Source organism: Phoca vitulina, unplaced genomic scaffold (assembly GCF_004348235.1).
Source record: "Phoca vitulina isolate PV1807 unplaced genomic scaffold, GSC_HSeal_1.0 scaffold49, whole genome shotgun sequence".
Taxonomy (NCBI): domain Eukaryota; kingdom Metazoa; phylum Chordata; class Mammalia; order Carnivora; family Phocidae; genus Phoca; species Phoca vitulina.
This window is the reverse complement of record NW_022589752.1, coordinates 5,498,392-5,516,955: the sequence shown is the minus strand read 5'-3', so window position 1 is coordinate 5,516,955 and position 18,564 is coordinate 5,498,392. Positions and strand designations below refer to the sequence as shown.

At 41.0% G+C, this 18,564-nt stretch overlaps 1 protein-coding gene across 10 annotated transcripts in view; it reads right to left on the bottom strand.

Moving 5' to 3' along the window:
- PPFIBP1 (PPFIA binding protein 1) overlaps positions 1-17,896 on the bottom strand; it is a 176,873-nt gene extending 158,977 nt beyond the window's left edge. For all 10 annotated transcript variants that reach the window (XM_032387485.1, XM_032387491.1, XM_032387490.1 and 7 more), the window contains exon 1: positions 17,678-17,896. The gene's annotated coding sequence lies outside the window, so the exon portion shown is untranslated. The remainder of the gene's footprint in view (positions 1-17,677) is intronic.
- Between the last annotated feature and the right edge of the window lie 668 nt (positions 17,897-18,564).

Here is an 18,564-nt window from a genome sequence, read left to right as displayed (position 1 = left end):
AGAGCTGACAGGGATGTGAACCAAGGCAATGGCAGAGGTAATAGAGAGTGATTCAAAAAATGTATGAAAGGCAAAAATAACAGTGCTGATGGCCAGGAGAGGGTCCCTGGGATACCAGACACAAACCTGACCCATTGCAAACTTTGATAATGAAGGTAAGTCTTTAGGACCAGAGGGAAACAGGCTTAAAAGTGTGCTCTTTGACCTCTGAGAACAGGGCAATCTTCATGGACTTGTGACCTGTGTCGTCACACAGGACCCCATGTTCAGAAATGCTCTATGCTTGGTTTAATGCTCTGCTGTCATCATTCTGAGATTCTTAATTTAACTTTGAACTTGTGGTTTGTTAAGTGAGGTCTAATGGGGAAATGGAGCATGCGTGTGAGCAGAGGAGATCCTGTTTAGTATGTGTGGCCACCATTCTTACAGTGTTTGCCATGACCCAAGAGCACAGAATTTTTGTGGATTCATGATGCATGGGAGTCCAGCAAGATTAGTTCAAGGTAAGTGTGTTACAAAGACAACTAAGTGAGTAGGTGGGTGGGTGCTGACAGCTCCCAGAAGCCATGCTTTCCATTCAAAGAAACCACAACTCACTTTGCATATGTAGAAACAAAGCAATGTCTTTCTAAGAAACACAAACAACCAAGGAACCCTATCATATCCTCTTACTCCTATTACTTCCCTGTATTAGCTGACCATGTACAGTGAAAATAATGGCACAGAAAGAAAAGGAAAGATAGGGCAACCCATGGTTCTTTTTCTTTTCAGTCCTTCCTTAAAGCCAGCCCTTCCTTCTGTAAGACAAAGACTAATAGAATGCAGGTATCAAGAAGTGAATAAAAGTAGTTAGTTTTGGGCAGTGTTTTCACGTTCTGGTAAGAACAATACACATATGCACATACAAATTACAAAATACGAAGTGTGTGATTTCAGTAATTCTGCAGATGTGTCAAATGCTCATGTTCGCATTTAACACTGGCCTTGCACAGCATATAAACAGTACAAATCATGCTAATTACTTAAATTTTTAATTTCTCTTCAGTTGGAATGACATCAGCTTGCACTATTTCAGATGTGTTGTTGTAATGACTTGAGGGGCCTGGGGGAAAAGGACTAAAGTGATTCAGTAATTAAGAGCATGGAACTAAAAAATCAGCACCCCCATCAGTCCATCAGTGGGCCTTTTGGGGGTTGCTTTGAAAGACATCAGGAGGAACTAACTTATCAGGTGTGTGTAGTATTTTATTTTTTTTTAAGATTTTATTTACTTATTTGAGAGAGAGAACAATATTAAATAGCAAACATGAGGACAAGTCAAGGGAGAGAGTGTAGAAGGAAAAACTTTTTATGTTAGTACCTTTAACATTGCTTTTTTCCTGCTTTTTGAACAAGGGGCCACACATTTTCATTTTACACAGGGTTCTACAAATTATGTGGCCAGCCCACTGAGAACCACTGAAGTCAAGAATATCATGACTATCTAAAATGCTACACATGGGGCAGCTGGGTGGCACAGTCGGTTGAGCGTCCAATTCTTGGTTTCAGCTCAGGTCATGGGCTCAGCGTAGTGAGACCGTGCCCTGTGACAGGCTCCACACTGGGTGTGGGGCCTGGTTGGGATTCTCTCTTACCTCTCCCTCTGCCCCTCTAGTCCCCCACCCCCGCCCACCATTGCTCATGCACTCTCTCTCTCAAATAAGTAAATAAAATCTTAAAAAAAAATAAAATACTACACACACCTGATAAGTTCCTCCTGATGTCTTCCAAGCAACCCCCAAAAGGCCCACTGATGGACTGATGGGGGTGCTGATTTTTTAGTTCCATGCTCTTAATTACTGAATCACTTTAGTCCTTTTCCCCCAGGCCCCTCAAATCATTACAACAACACATCTGAAATAGTGCAAGCTGATGTCATTCCAACTAAAGATGGCTCTAGAGACAATCAGTTAAACTGAAGACCGCACAAGACCTTACCCGGAGTAGCATCTAAGGCAGAGACCTCCCTGCTGGACATCTCCCTTTTTTATAGAGTGCTTCCCCCGAGCTTTGGCGGTGCAGTTTTAACCAAACTCAAGCTGTTTCTCACCACTCAGAGTGCTCGGGTTTCCCCTGGGAAGTGGTTCTGTGAACCACTAAGTCTGGCTGTCTAAAAAGGCCTCCATCAAATACAGTCAAGTTTTCCTTTGTCTCATTTCATTCTCCTCTTCTGTTTTGTACCACTTTCCACTTCGATAAATTAATTTCCTGCCTAGAGACACATCCCGGCAAATGTGTCAGTTTGTATTGTTTAGATGAGAGACTTCTGTCATTCTTTCAAATTTTTCCTCTGCACCAATAATCCTGACAGCCAGCCTCTCAGGAGCCTGAGTGGCTTGTCTATGAATTTCCTTTCACTGCCTCCTGTTCCACTGAAAAAATGCAGACTGCCTGCGGTGAACTTACTCAACTCTTAACCCTTCCGATCACATCTGTTTCTATTTCCCCATCCTTTCTTCTAGCCCATCTGAAGAAGGGCTCTTACGGAGTTCCGGGCTAATGGGCCACTCTCCACCTGATTGTTCATGCTGCTTTCACATCACCCCCCACCCCCAACTGTGCCTGCTTCACACCTATCTATCGCAGCACGCTTCTCCTGGGTTGAGTCCTTGAAAGGCTGGGCTACAGGGCCACCTGTAGTGCATCCCCTCCCTTGCAATCCTCAGTTTTTTGCACTCTGAATTGCATAAACTGCACTCTCCAAGTTCATGAATGACCTGGCGGCTGGACCAGGGGCAGTTTCTCAGACCCATCCTTCTAACGGGTCTGTTGCACTGGATGGCAAGCACAGTCCATGTGTGTTGGTCTGCCTCTTCCCTTTGCTACCACCATCTTCCCCTTCTCGGGTCGCTCCTGCTCTTCCTCCTTTAATAAATTTCTTTAGCCTCATCATGTCTAAATGTCAAGAGTTCCCTGAAGGTTGTGTATTTGTTTCTCTTTTTATTCTGCATCTTCTTCAAAAGAGGTGGAGGGGATTAAGAGATACAAACCTCCAGGGGTAAAATAAGTCACAGAGATCAGAATCACAGCAAAGGGAATGTGGTCAACAATATTGTAATAACACTGTTTGCTGACAGATGGTAACTACACCTATTGTGGTGAGCACTGCAGAATGGACAGAATTGCTACGGCGTGCCCCTGAAAATAATATAATGTTTTATGTCAACTATCTTTCAATAAAAAATTTAATAAAACTAATAAAATTGGGAATATTTGATATATTGTACACAGCATAACAAACAGCAAATAACTAAATTTTCAATTTTGCTTTTTTAGTTTCTAAAGTATCTTATGGTTTTTTGTGTTTCTGCAGATTATGGGCATTTCTCTAAGATTTCCAAAAGTAAATCAAATGAAAGATTAAGCTGTACTCATTACTTACCCATAACAGAGGACATCTTTTCTTGATATTAAAAACTTTCATGGCCTACAAATAACTGATCAACATTAGATTCAAATCAACTTCAGCATGCCATGTTCTGTCATGTTTCCTTGCCCCATATTTTCTAGTCTTTTAAAAATATTTGATTGTAAATATGTTAATAAATATATATAATGTGTAAAAAAAAAAAAAAAGAGTTCTCTGAAGGCTCTATACTTGCTTCTCTTTTTATTCGACATCTTCTTTACTGAGTTCATCTATCTTACTCGTTATATAAAAACTCCATGGAAATCATCCATCAATCTAGGATTTTGCCTAAACTCTAAACATAAATTTCAAATGTTTTTTTAAAGATTTTATTTATTTATTTGACAGAGAGTGGGAGAGAGAACGAGAGAAAGCACAAGCAAAGGGAGCAGCAGAAGGAGAGGGACTAGACTCCCCGGCTGAGCAGGGAGCCCAATGTGGGACTTGATCTCAAGACCCCAGGATCACTACCTGAGCCACCCATGTGCCCCTAAATTTCAAATTCTTAACATCTTCATGTGGATAAAATCAACTAACAGATAGATCTTAATAGCTTTTAACATGCCAAATACAGAAGTAAGCCAGAGGCAGTATTAGGAAGTGGTTGAAGATACTGACCCTAGAGACTGTACCTACCTGCATTTAAATACTGACTCCAACAGAGGACAGTCCAAGATGGCAGAGGAATAGGAGACCTCAGTTTCATCTGGTCCCAGAAATTCAGCTAGATAGCTATCAAATTATTCTGAACACCTGTGAACTCAACAGGAGAGCTAAAAAAAGTTGCAACTCTACAAATAGAAAAGCGACCACTTTCTGCAAGAATGACAAGACAGAAAAACATCCAAAAAAAAAAAGAGAGAGAGAGAGAACAAGAGGCAGTATGGACTGGGACGCCTGGGTGGCTCAGTCATTAAGCGTCTGCCTTTGGCTCAGGTCATGATCCCAGGGTCCTGGGATCGAGTCCCGCATCCGGCTCCCTGCTCAGCGGGAAGCCTGCTTCTCCCTCTCCCTGCCACTCCCCCTACTTGTGCTTGCTCTCTCTCTCTCTGACAAATAAATAAAATCTTTAAAAAAAAAAAAAGAGGCAGTACGGACTGCCAGGGACCTAATCTGTATGGATATAAGTAAGATGTTGGAACTACAGTTCAGAGTAAGGATCATAAACATACTAGCTGGGCTTGAAACAAGCATAGAAGACACTAAAGAATCCCTTTCTGGAGAAATAAAAGAACTAAAATCTAATCAAGTCAAAATTTAAAAGGCTATTAATGAGATGCAATAAAAAATGGAGGCTCTAACTGCTAGGATAAATGAGGCAGAAGAGAGAACTAGATATAGAAGACAAAATGACGGAGAATAAAGAACCTGAGAAAAAGAGAGATAAACAACTACTGGATCATGAAGGGAGAATTCAAGAAATAACTGATACCATAAAGTGAAACAATATTAGAATAATTGGGATCCCAGAAGAAGAGGAAAGGTGGGGCAGAAGGTATACCGGAGCAAATTATAGCTGAGAACTTCCCTAATCTGGGGAAGGAAACAGGCACTGAAGTCCAGGAGGCACACAGAACCCCCCTCAAAAATCAATAAAAATAGGTCAACACCCTGACATATAATAGTGAAACTTGCAAATCTCAGAGACAAAGAGAAAATCTTGAAAGCAGCTCAGGACAAGAGGTCTATAACCTACAAGGGTAGAAACATTAGACTGGCATAGCAGTCTAAGGATAGCAGACCTATCCACAGAGACCTGGCAGGCCAGAAAGGACTTGGCATGATATATTCAGGGTGCTAAATGAGAAAAATATGCAGCCAAGAACACTTTATCCAGCTAGGATATCATTCAAAATAGAAGGAGTGATAAAAAGCTTCCAGGACAAACAAAAACTGAAAGAATTTGTGATCACCAAACCAGCCCTGCAAGAAATAATAAAAGGGATCCTTTAATTGAAGAGAGAGCCCAAAAGTAACATAGACCAGAAAGGAACAGAGACATTATACAGAAACAGTGACTTTACACATAATACAATGGCACTAAATTCATATCTTTCAATAGTTACTCTGAATGTAAATGCACTAAATGCTCCAATCAAAACACACAGGGAATCAGACTGGATAAAAAAGAAAGACCCATTGACAGGCTGTCTGCTACAGACTCATTTTAGACCCAAAGTCACCTCCAGATTGAAAGTGAGGGGGTGGAAAACAATTTATCATGCTAATGGACATCAAAAGAAAGCTGGGGTAGCAATCCTTATATCAGAGAAATTAGATTTTATATCAAAGACTGTAATAAGGGATGAGGAAGGGATAATACAATAATAGTGGGGGACTTTAACACCCCACTCATTGCAATGGACAGATCATCTAAGCAGAAGATCAACAAGGAAACAAGGGCTATGAATGACACACTGAACTAGACGGACTTCACAGATATATTGAGAGCATTCCATCCTAAAGCAACAGAATGCACATTCTTCTTCAGTGCACGTGGAACGTTCTCCAGAATAGATCACAAACTGAATCACAAATCAGGTTTCAACCAGTACCAAAAGATTGGGATCATTCCTTGCATATTTTTGGATCCAAATGCTTTGAAACTGGAACTCAATCACAAGAGGAAATTTGGAAAGAACTTAAATACTTGGAGGCTAAAGAGCATCCTACTAAAGAATGAATGGGTCAACCAGGAAATTAAAGAAGAATTTTTAAAATTCATGGAAATAAATGAAAATGAAAACACAACTGTTCAAAACCTTTGGGATGCAGCAAAGGCAGTCCTAAGAGAGAAGTATATAGCAATACAAGTCTTTCTCAAGAAACAAGAAAGGTCTCAAATATACAACCTAACCTTACACCTAAAGGAGCTGGAGAAAGAACAGTAAATAAACCCTAAATCCAGCAGGAGAAGAGAAATAATAAAGATTAGAGCAGAAATAAATGAAACAGAAACCAAAAGAGCAGTAGAACAAGTCAACGAAACTAGGAGCCGGTTCTTTGAAAGAATAAGATCGATAACCCCCTGGCCAGACTTATCAAAAAAGAAAAGAGTAAGGACCAGAATAAAATCATGAATGAAAAAAGAGAGATCACAATCAACACCAAAGAAATACAAGTACATATTATGAGCAACTATATGCCAACAAATCAGGAAATCTGGAAGAAATGGATGCATTCCTAGAGACGTATAAACTATCAAAACTGAAATAGGAAGAAATAGAAAACCTGAACAGACCCATAACCAGCAAGGAAATTGAAGCAGTAAGCAAAAATCTCACAACAAACAAGAGTTCAGGCCTTGATGGCTTCCCAGCAGAATTCTACCAGATGTTTTAAGAAGAATTAATACCTATTCTTCTGAAACTGTTTCAAAAAATAGAAATGGAAGGAAAACTTCCAAACTGTTTTTATGAGGCTAGCATTACTTTGATTCCAAAACCAGACAAAGACCCCACCAAAAAGGACAATTACAGACCAATATCCCTGATGAACATGGATGCAAAAATGCTCACCAAGATACTAGGTAATAGGATCCAACAGTACATTAAAGGGATTATTCACCACGACCAAGTGGGATTTATCCCTGGGCTGCAAGGGTGGTTCAACATCCACAAATCAATTAGTGTGATACATCGCATTAATAAAAGAAAGGACAAGAACCATATGATCCTCTCCATAGATGCAGAAAGAGCATTTGACAAAATACAACATCCTTTCTGGATAAAAACTCTGCAGTGTAGGGATAGAGGGTACATACCTCAATATCATAAAAGCCATATACAAAAAACCCACAGTGAATATCATCCTCAATGAGAAAAAAACTGAGAGCTTTTCTTCTAAGGTCAGGAACACGGCAGGGATGTCCACTATCACCACTGCTATTCAACATAGTACTAGAAGTCCTAGCCTCAGCAATCAAACAAAAAGAAATAAAAGGCATCCAAATTGGCAAGGAAGAAGTCAAACTCTCACTCTTTGCAGATGACATGATACCCTATGTAGAAAACCTAAAAGACTCCACCCAAAAATTGCTAGAACTGATATAGGAATTCAGCAAAGTCACAGGATATAAAAAAAATCAATGCACAAAAGTCAGTTGCATTTCTATACAGCAACGAAACAAAAGAAAGAGAAATTAAGTAGTCAATCCCATTTACAATTGCACCAAAAACCATAAGATACCTAGAAATAAACCTAACGAAAGAGGTAAAAGGGTCTGTCCTCTGAAAACTATAGAACATTTATGAAAGAAATTGAGGAAGACACAAAGAAATGGAAAAACATTCCATGCTCATGGACTGGAAGAACAAATATTGTTAAAATGTCTACGCTACCTAGAGCAATCTATACATTCAATGCAATCCCTATCAAAATACCATCAACTTTTTTCACAGAGCTGGAACAAATAATCCTAAAATTTGTATGGAACCAGAAAAGACCCCAAATAGCCAGAGGAATGTTGAAAAAGAAAAGCAAAGCTGGTGGCATCACAATTCTGGACTTTAAGCTCTGTTACAAAGCTGTAATCATGAAGGCAATATAGTACTGGCACAAAAACAGACACATAGATCAATGGACAGAACAGAGAACTCAGAAATGGACCCTCAACTCTATGGTCAACTAATCTCTGACAAAACAGGAAATATCCAATAGAAAAAAGACAGTCTCTTCAATAAACGGTCTAGGAAAATTGGTCAGCCACATGCAGAAGAATGAAACTGGACCATTTCCTTACACCACACACAAAAATAGACTCAAAATGGACGAAAGACCTAAATGTGAGACAGGAGTCCATCAAAATCCTAGAGGAGAACACAGGCAGCAACCTCTGTGACCTCGGCCACAGCTACTTCTTGCTAGACATGTCTCTGAAGGCAAAAACGAACTACTGGGACTTCATCAAGGTAAAAAATGTTTGCATAGCAAAGGAAACAGTAGACAAAGCCAAGACAACTGACAGAATGGGAGAAGATATTTGCAAATGTCTTATCAGATAAAGGACTAGTATCCAAAATCTATAAAGAACTTATCAAACTCAACACCCAAAGGACAAAAAAATCCAGGCAAGAAATAGGCAGAAGACATGAACAGACATTTCTCTAAAGAACACATCCAAATGGCCAACAGGCACATGAAAAAATGCTCATCAGCACTCGGCATCAGGGAAATACAAATCAAAACCACAATGAGATACCACCTCACACCAGTCAGAATGGCTAAAATTAACAAATCAGGAAATGACAGATGTTGGCGAGGATAAAGAGAAAGGGAAAAAAGGGAAACCTCTTACACTGTTGGTGGGAATGCAAGCTGGTGCAGCCCCTCTGGAAAACAGTATGGAGGTTCCTCAAAAAGTTGAAAACAGAGCCACCCTATGACCCAGCAATTCCATTACTGGGTATTTACCCCAAACATACAAATGCAGTGATCCAAAGGGGCAACTAGACCCCAGTGTTTATAGCAGCAATGTCCACAATAGCCAAACTATGGAAAGAGCCCAGATGTCCATCCACAGATGAATGGATAAAGAAGATGTGGTATATATATATATATGTGTGTGTGTACACACACACACACACACACACACACACACACACACAATGGAATACTACTCAGCCATCAAAAAGAATGAAACCTTGTCATTTACAACAATGTGGATAGAACTAGAGGGTATTATGCTAAGCGAAATAAGTCAATCAGAGAAAGACAATTATCATATGATCTCACTCATATCTGGAATTTAAGAAACAAAACAGAGGAGCATAGGAAAAGAGAGGAAAAAATAAAACAAGACAAAATCAGGGAGACAAACCATGAGACTCTTAATCATAGGAAACAAACTGAGGGTTGCTGGAGGGGAGGTGGTAGAGGGATGGGGTAACTGGGTGATGGATATTAAGGAGGTCACATGATGTAATGAGCACTGGGTATTATATAAGACTGATGAATCACTGACCTCTAGCTCTGAAACTAATACATTATATGTTAATTAATTGAATTTAAATTTTAAAAAAATAATTGAATTTAAATTTAAAAAAATACTGAGTCCAACATGCACAATCTAGGGAAATTCATCTAGCCTCTCTGTGCCTCAGATTCCTCCTCTGTGGTATAGGAATAATAACAATACCTTTTCTTAGGGCTGATGTAGGGATTAAATCTAAGTTAAAATATGTAAGGTGCTTAGAATAGTGCTTGGAACATGCCAAGTGCTGTGTAAGCATAGCTATTACTTTATTCTAAAAACCTAATAAGACAGATACTATTATTTTACCCATTTATATAATGAAATGAAGACAAAGGTAAGCTATTGTGGGTCATGATAGAATCTCAGACTCCGGGTGTTCAATTCTTAATCCTTCCTATTTCCCATTAAAATTCAACTTTCACTTGTGTGCCATTTTTCTTAAGATTTTATTTATTTATTTTATTTGACTTGTGCATGCGCACACAATTCGAGTTGGGGGGGAGGGTCAGAAGGAGAGGGATAGAACCCCAAGCAGACTCTGCACGGAGCACACAGCCCAACATGGGGCTCGATTTCAGGGTCCTGAGATCATGACCTGAGCCAAAATCAAGAGTCGGACGCTTAACTGACTGAGCCATCCATGTACCCTGATGCCTTTCTTGATTAAAGATGTTTTGCCCCTCTCCCCACCCCTCACCACTTATATTCCGATAACATCCAACATACTATTTCCAAAGTCATCTTTATAACATAATTCTCATAATTCTCCCCACCTTTAAAAAAAAAAAAATCTCATGTTAAAGCATAATCTTGTCACTCTCTTAAAAACCATCTAAGGGCTGGCTCCATTACATCTTACTTCTCTTAATATTGATCTCTGTATCTTATCTTTCTCTAAAATTAATCTCACTACATTCTACATTTCATACAAAAGTCCAGCATGCTCATCTCCCCCCGCTGCCTCCTCAAAATCTCCTACTCCTTCCAGACCCATTCAAATCCCACCTCCTCTAGGGATCCCACCAAACCCAACCCTTTGTTCGAGTGACTCATCTAGCTCATCCGATCTTCCCACACCTACCTCCCAAAGACCCAACAAATCGATTTTTTGAACTTTAATACTTTTTATATTTCAGGACTAATGCATGAATGTTGTAAAATAAACATCAATACGCTTTTTAAAAAAATTAAAGCCCCTTTCATCTTCCCTGCCATGTTAATCTACCTCCCATAAATCACCCCATTTAATCATTTTTCATGCATTAACAAGTATAAACTATACATAACTGCTTGGCAGTTTTTCTTAATATATAACAGACATATGTATAAATCAACATGGGTTTTTTTGCAACCATTTTAACAGCTAAACAGAAGTCTAAATCTGTTTTTTATTATGGTTTTGTGTAAGGAGAGCCATCTCCTTTCTGCCCCCATCCCCCATATGTGAATATTCTCAAGGGTAAAGGCCATGTTTTGTTCTTACATCTTCAAGAGGACCTCATACCAAGGCCAAGAATTCCTTAAACACATACATTATCATACTGAGTCCTCATAACCACCCGAGTATTCCCATTTCACAGAAGACAAAAGCACATAGCCAATAAGGACAAGGGATTCTATTCTACATTTCTCTGACTCTAGAGTCCACACTCTTCATCCCCAGGCTATAGCTAATAAATTTTTCATAAGGACATCCTTTGCTTTTTCAACCAAAGTTGAAAGACAGAAGAGCTCCAAGTATTCTGGTGTTTGTGGGTGAGGCTGAGGAAAGAGAGGGGCACTGGCCGAATGGCGAGTACACGCCGGCGAGTGGTTGCAGCTGTAAAGCTAATCTACCATTCAGTCCTTCAATCTGTGTTTACTGAGAACCTACCAGAAGTTGAACTACTTGCCTCTTCCTCTACAGGCTCCCCACTACACTCTCCCTCAGGAGTAGTTGCCACCATTTGTTGAAAATCTCTGTGCCTAATGTGCCGTTATTATTTCTATTAATAATTTCTAATTATTTTGAAATTATTTCTAAAAATTCTATGAAACAAATATCATCACCACCATTTTAAAGATGGGAAAACCGAGATGCAGAGAAGTTAAATTATGTGCCAACACTAGACTATAATACATAACGAAGCCAGGATTCAAGCCGAGGGTCTGTGTGGCTCCAGACCGGCCCCTCTTTTGTTGTACAGAATACTGCCTTTCAATTCTTACAGAAAAGATGAACTATGACTTTTTAAAATTTAGACTCAGTTAGGATTACATCTGGCTACAAGTAACAGACCCAACTTCTGTGGTCTAACCAAATAGAGATTTTTCTTTCTCTCCCAGAAAGTCAAGAAATGGGCAGACAAGGTCTGGTATAGGAGTTCCAAAATGCCATCAGCTTCTCAGCTTGCTTAACCCTTAAGCTTTTAAAAAAAAAAAAGGGGGGGGGGGCGCCTGGGTGGCTCAGTCGTTAAGCGTCTGCCTTCGGCTCAGGTCATGATCCCAGGGTCCTGGGATCGAGCCCCACATTGGGCTCCCTGCTCCGCGGGAAGCCTGCTTCTGCCTCTCCCACTCCCCCTGCTTGTGTTCCCTCTCTCGTTGTCTCTCTCTGACAAATAAATAAATAAAATCTTTAAAAAAAAAAAAACCCTTAAGCTTCTTGTCTTTGGTCACAAGATGGCTTCTCCAGTTAGAAAACAGCTTTTAGGGGTGCCTGGGTGGCTCAGTCGGTTAAGCGTCTGCCTTCAGCTCAGGTCATGATCCCAGGGTCCTGGGATAGAGCCCCATGTGGGGCTCCCTGCTCAGTGGGGAGTCTGCTTCTCCCTCTCCCTCCTCCTCTTCCCCGCTGCTCATGCTCTGTCTTTCTCTCTCTCTCAAATAAAGGAATAAAATCTTAAAAAAAAAAAAAAAGAAAGAAAACAGCCTTCATGTTCCAAGGAGAAAAAAGTACAAAGGGCAAAAGGTGAGCTCAGAGAGGCCATCCCCTTATAAGAGCTTTTGAAAGTGAGGAGGGAGCCCAACCCACCTACTTCCATCTCACTGGCCAAGACTATAGCACTTAGACACCCTGCAAGGAATTCTGGAAAAATTAAGTTTTTTGTTTTTGTTTTAAACTGGCCATGGTGTAAATGAAACAAAATGGGGTTAGCTGTAGGGAAGATGTGGGTGGGATGGATTCTGGTTGGCATCTAGCTGGGTCTGCCCCAGACGGTGATGTAGAGCACAAGTCACCCTAGAGAATCAAGGTACTCGGGAGGAAAAAAAAGCAATGAAAGAACCTTAACTCCCTATTTAGAAGCTTTCTGGTTGTGCAAAGTCACAAACTGATGGGGGTGGGGGCTGGAAGAATGTGAACGCATCCATAGCAGCTGATCCAGAGGAAAAACACTGAGAGCCAGGTGACTTCACACAAATTATTCTGGCCAACTCACAGGTTCAACGGGAGTGTTCCCTCGGATTCCTCCACTGTTTCCCTTCCTCCCATTCACTTCACTTCCCAGTTAATATAGAGGAGACCCTACAGGCTCATTGGACTCTTCTGTCATTCATCAGTAGTGGAGAGTGTCCAAATTCTGATTCAAACAAAATAAAACTCTCTACTATGTGCTGTTATAAGCAGCAGCATCTTTAGACACAGATAATGGTCGCAGAAACATGACTTATGCAACCACGGTAGCCACACCAACAAGTTAGAATATTAAGAAAGTAGGCCATCGAGTTCTAGCCTTGTTTTCACTTTCTCCCGAATAAACTCCATAAACTGTCCTCACAAAAACCTCATAAAACTCTGTGGTGGCAAGATGACGACATTTGTGCAAGGACTGTAGAGAGAAAGGTGACAAAGAGCCAGCAAAAAAGGACTAGATCGGTGAGCTAGATCCTACATACAGAGATACAAGATAACGTAGGCATATTTAGTGATATGGTAGAGTATTACGTGCATAGCATGAAAGAATGAATACACTTCCCAATGGGCCTTGTACTTCTTCCCAAGAACTCCCTTGCTTGCCTAAAGAATTTGGCCACTCATTTATGAATGGGCTTGCCAATGAAAACAGCATCCTTACTCTCTCCTACCAGGTAAAATTAAGTTTGCCCTTGTTAACATACACACACACACACACACACACACACACACACAAGGAATCAGCCCACCTGCTCTCTTGAACTTGCGTCTGTTTTTACGTCAAATGCTTGATTTCCCTAAATTAAAAGGGACGTGAAAATACCTAGCCTTCCTCTGAAGTTCAGGGGGTGTCCATAAAATCTACAGCTAGCCCCAGGCATTACAGTACTTGATCTTCTTCCTCCAGGATTCATAGTCAAGCCATGAGCATTTGCCAGAATGACTGATATCGACTACAATTCGAGTTGGTACAATTCCTTCAGTCATGGATATTGTTAGGTACACCCCTGGACAGAAACCACCAAATGATCTTTCTATTCTGAACTCATTTACACTTGCCAACGAAAACAAGGATTTGCATGGGGGCCAGTCAAAATGTGCGTCACAGCAAGTTCTAGGGAGACACAAAACCCAAGTCCAGTCACAAACTGTGACACCACACCCACCAGGACCACACTCAGGGTCCAAAGCCACATTTCAGAAATAGAAGCTCTTTAACGGGTATCCACCACTACACATTTCACTCAGACCCTCCCCTCCCCCACAAAAGTGCTTAACAAGGGTGCAAACTTGAAACTCCTGGGAGAGCCCATTTTTTAATCTAAAATCCAGTTGTTTGGCATTTTAGACCCTTCAAAATGGAAAAAAATATTGAAGCAAAAGTCACCACTTGGCCTTTTGAAACATTGTCCACTTACGCCAAACTGGGATCAATAATGACTAGATTTAAAATAAACAGCGTAAAAGAAATAGAGGAGTCTTTGTATTTTTTGTAGGGTGGGTTGGTTCAATTTAGTTTTTTTTAAGCCATTACCTCCAATTAATAAAGCATCAGTCTTTGTGGCTATAATATATGTGACAAAAGCTGTCGGCTTTTTGACTTGGAAAAAGGTTCTGACATGCACGGTGAGGAGTTTGAGGAAAAAATGGAATACACCACAGATGAAGCAACTGCACAAGCCCAGAGCAGTTTTTGGACAGTTTGATGACTGATTTAACTGTGAAATTATCAACCTTTAGTTGAAGGGAACAGAAGACAGATACTTTGTTCCATTTATCCCCAAACAACACCCAGTGTCACTGATCTTAACAGCTTTGCATCTCATACTTATACCCATCTGTTCAACTATGGGTAAAAAATAATAATTTTCAGCTCCCTGAAATATTTCACAATTGGCTGCTCAACTGTGACTTTTTCTTTTTCTTAATTTCAGAACTAATATGGCTTTCTAGGGAAATCTCTGGGAATAAAAAGGCCATCATTATGCAATATCTCTTGGCTAGGTCTCCACTTTGAAGCAGTATTTCTTTAAAAAAGAATCAAGACACACACCCAAATGTGAATGAATAGTCATTATTTCACTCATTGTTTTGAAAAGATAATTCAAATCAGCTCAGAAACATCTAATAGTATCTTTGAAAAGACAGAATCAGACGAATGAGGTCTTCTTTTAGTTAAGAGTTTGAACAATATGCTATTTGGGATTTGGGAACCTTTTCTGAGAGAGAAAGCGAGCACAGGTCGGGGGGGAGAGGGAGAGAGAGAATACCAAGCAGATTCCCCACTGAGTGGGCAGCCCAATGCAGGGCTCGATCCCAGGACCCCAAGACTATGATGTAAACCGAAACCAAGAGTCAGACCCTCAACCAACTAAGCCACCCAGGCGCCCCCAGGAACCTTTTTAAATGGAAGATGAAAAACTCAAAAAGTTAATTTTAATGTAACAAATTACCAACATAATTGAAATTAACTATAAAAATACAAATAGTTCCTGAATATGAAAGGCACGTTTTTAACAAGGAGTCAGCTAGTCAGTAACAGGGAAAAAGTGACCTTGTTCGGATTTATCTCATGCTGGTACAGTGAGTGACAAAAAGACTACATAAGCAGTTAAGCTCTCCCTCACTGAACTTGTTTCCAAAAAATGTCTATGATGTCCTTGAAATTAGGCACTATTGATCTGGAACTACACTGTGCCCTGCATTTCAAGTCAACATCTATCTGCCCACAAAGGCCAGATTATCCTATTTTTTTAAAGTAGCTATCGCAAGTAGGATAGTTGTTGGTTAAAGAGAATTTAACTAAAACCTGATCCTACACTTCTCAATAACTCAAATATCTTTCAAATTTTGTCCTTTAAAAGTACTTTGTTTTATTATGCCCTATCTGCCTTATAAACACAGAGAAAGGGAAATAAATTGGTTAAAACTAAGTACATAAAATAAGTGTTATTACTTAAACTGTGAATGAAATTTAAAACACTGGCATATTCAAGTCCCTAAGCCAGGACTAGTTTCCCGGAAAGAAAGCATAAATTGGAATTTGGCACATCAGGACATCATAAAGATGCTCTTTACTTGACTGGTTATTACAAACTGCAGTTTGAACACTCTATCAACCAAGGCTCCAGTGAGCTCACTTTAGCCCACAGGAATTTCACATTACCTTCTCTTTCCCACTGAAAACGTACACTGGAAAATACAGTATGTTTTATATACTTCCCACAGAACATAAATAGAAAAGACCCATTCACCACTATTTCAGAGCCAGTAAGCAATTATTTCTTAGCCCCAAAACACAAAATTAAAATGTTCTGACCTTTTCAGTAAAACACACCTTCCCTTTGCAAAAAGCCTGCTCCTTATCCACTCTGTACTAATTAATTTTTTCAAGAAGTAAGAATAATACAGACCCAGGTGTTTTATAAACAACAGCAAAACAAAACACTTCTTTCTAGCTCTGAAATTTGATTGTCATCAGCTAGAAAGATGGAGAACCCCGTCTATGAAGTTCTGTGTTCCCTTTTTCCCTCCATGGGTTTATAAGATGTAATGTGGCTTTTCTTTCTTTCCTCACCTCCTGGAAATGCCCTTTCACTCAAGGCACCTGGGATGCAGATTTTGCCTCACGATGAAGTTCACACCTGACCTGGCAACAGAAGGATCTTCACTGCTGAGGAACAGTGGTGAATGAAAAGGGAAACTTGACTCCCAAGTCTCAGCTCATGTGTTTTGTTTTGTTTTTTTCCTTCTCCAAAAGAAAGAGCCTCAAACACTTGTAAGTGAGGGTTCTGAATCAGTTTATGGAGTTAATTCTTTTCCCAAGAAAGTCAATCACCACCAATTAGTGACCTGGGCACACAAGATCTCCAAACAGGAAATAAACAAAAACCAGAATTCTACACCTCCACTTCTCAAAATATCTTTTCCTCCCAACAGCCAATTGCTTTTCCTAACTTCCGAACTTGGACACTAAATCAAGTTCTTCTTCTATTGCTCTTTGCACTTCTTGTTGAAAGGAAGGATTGTTTTGGTCCCACATGTTGAAAAAGCCATATTCCTATAATTAAGAGTTCGTATGCCACGCCTTCCACCCCATTTCCCTGTGAAAACTCTCTTCTCCAAAAATAATCCTGGACAACCCAACTACCAGCCCTCATCCTTTCCTCAAGCAGCCACAGGGAACAGATCTGAGGATTCTCAGCAGCTTTCCTAACCTCTCCAGATCACAAAGTTGGCAATGAAAGGGATTCTGTTAAAATGTCAGAGTGAAAAGGAGATGGAGTTTTAGAAGTGTGCCCCCAAGAGACGCGTTTTCCCACAGCTCATAATTAATATACCCCAACTGAATTTCTCACATCCTGACTGGACCATATAAAAGGAGTTTTTTACGTTAATATATAAGAATATTAAGAATAACAATGATATTCTTTCATTTAAATCAACATGTAACAGGCCACAGGGAAACTAAAAATACAAACCTTTCGTTCTCTCTCAAAGGGCATAAATTTTGAGTCGAAACTTGCGACATCTTTAAATACCGCCCCCCAACACGCACACACACACACACACACACACAGTTCTCTAATTGGGGTCCTCAAGTATTACTGGGAGACCAGGGTGTGGGGGTCTAAGGACACAGACAATACCTTACATCCTGGAGGTACTTTTCACATATAAGCTAGTTGGGAGCCCCAGGAGTTAAGCCCTACACCCCCCCCCAAAAGTTCCCGTTCCCCCTGGGAAACAGGAGTGAGTTGGAAAGGAAATCGAGCCAGGGAAAAGGAGGAGCAGCTGCAACACCCAGCTGCAACCACACAACGGTGCCACTTCCCTCTGGTCTCTGAGAGCAGCCAAACGCCCTTACCTGGGGGGTGGAGAGCCGCCGGCACTACTTCCAAAAGTTCTGGTTCACCTTCCGTCCGAGTTCAAAGCCCCGGCACGGCTGCCCCGCCGCAGGCTCTCAGCCCGAGCCCTTTCCCGTCCGGCTCCCGCCTTCCCCACCCTCTCGGCCCTACACCATGTCAGGAATCCGGGCAGGCACCGAGCTGGGAGCTGACATCACTCCCAGTTCCAGGTACCTCCCCCTCCCACCTCCCACTCGCCTTCTCTCCTCCCTCCCTGCGGGAATTAGCCAAAGAGAGTTCGCAAGGGGGTGGGGTCGGCCGCGCCCGGGCGCCCGCTGATTGGGCCCGGGGGCCGTCACTCAGAGGAGTCAACTAATTTTATACATTCCTCGCCGAGCGAGACCAGGGCTGGGAGTGGGTGGTGGTGGCGGTGGAAAAAGAAAAAAATGCTGCCTTTCCTGCTATCTCTAAGAAAAGGAGGTGATGGTATGGGGAAGAACCTTGCGGGTCGTGTTTTGAACTTCTCTTGGCGCATTTACTACATCCCAGATCGGAAACGGAACTAACCCACCCCGGCCCCCTTTTTAAGGAAAAACAATTGCCTCTGTGTCACGGGCAAGTACGAGTCCGGCGGCGCGTGGAGCAGAAAATGGCTAGCTTTAAGTCATGCAAATAAAGGAAACCGCCAGCTCGCTCTTCTACCCTTTTATCTTGGGGCTGCTGGGTGTTTCTTTAGATGGGGAATTTAGAACTTCAAAAGCTCCGGAAAGGTTGGGAAGAGAATCTTAGAAACCGCGACCCAGCTCTGAATTGTTAACTGGTGGCGTTATCAGCCATGTGCTGTTTTTGCTTTGAGCGGTGAAAATCACACCCCACGAGCTTCCGGGCAAATAAAATTGAATCTCCG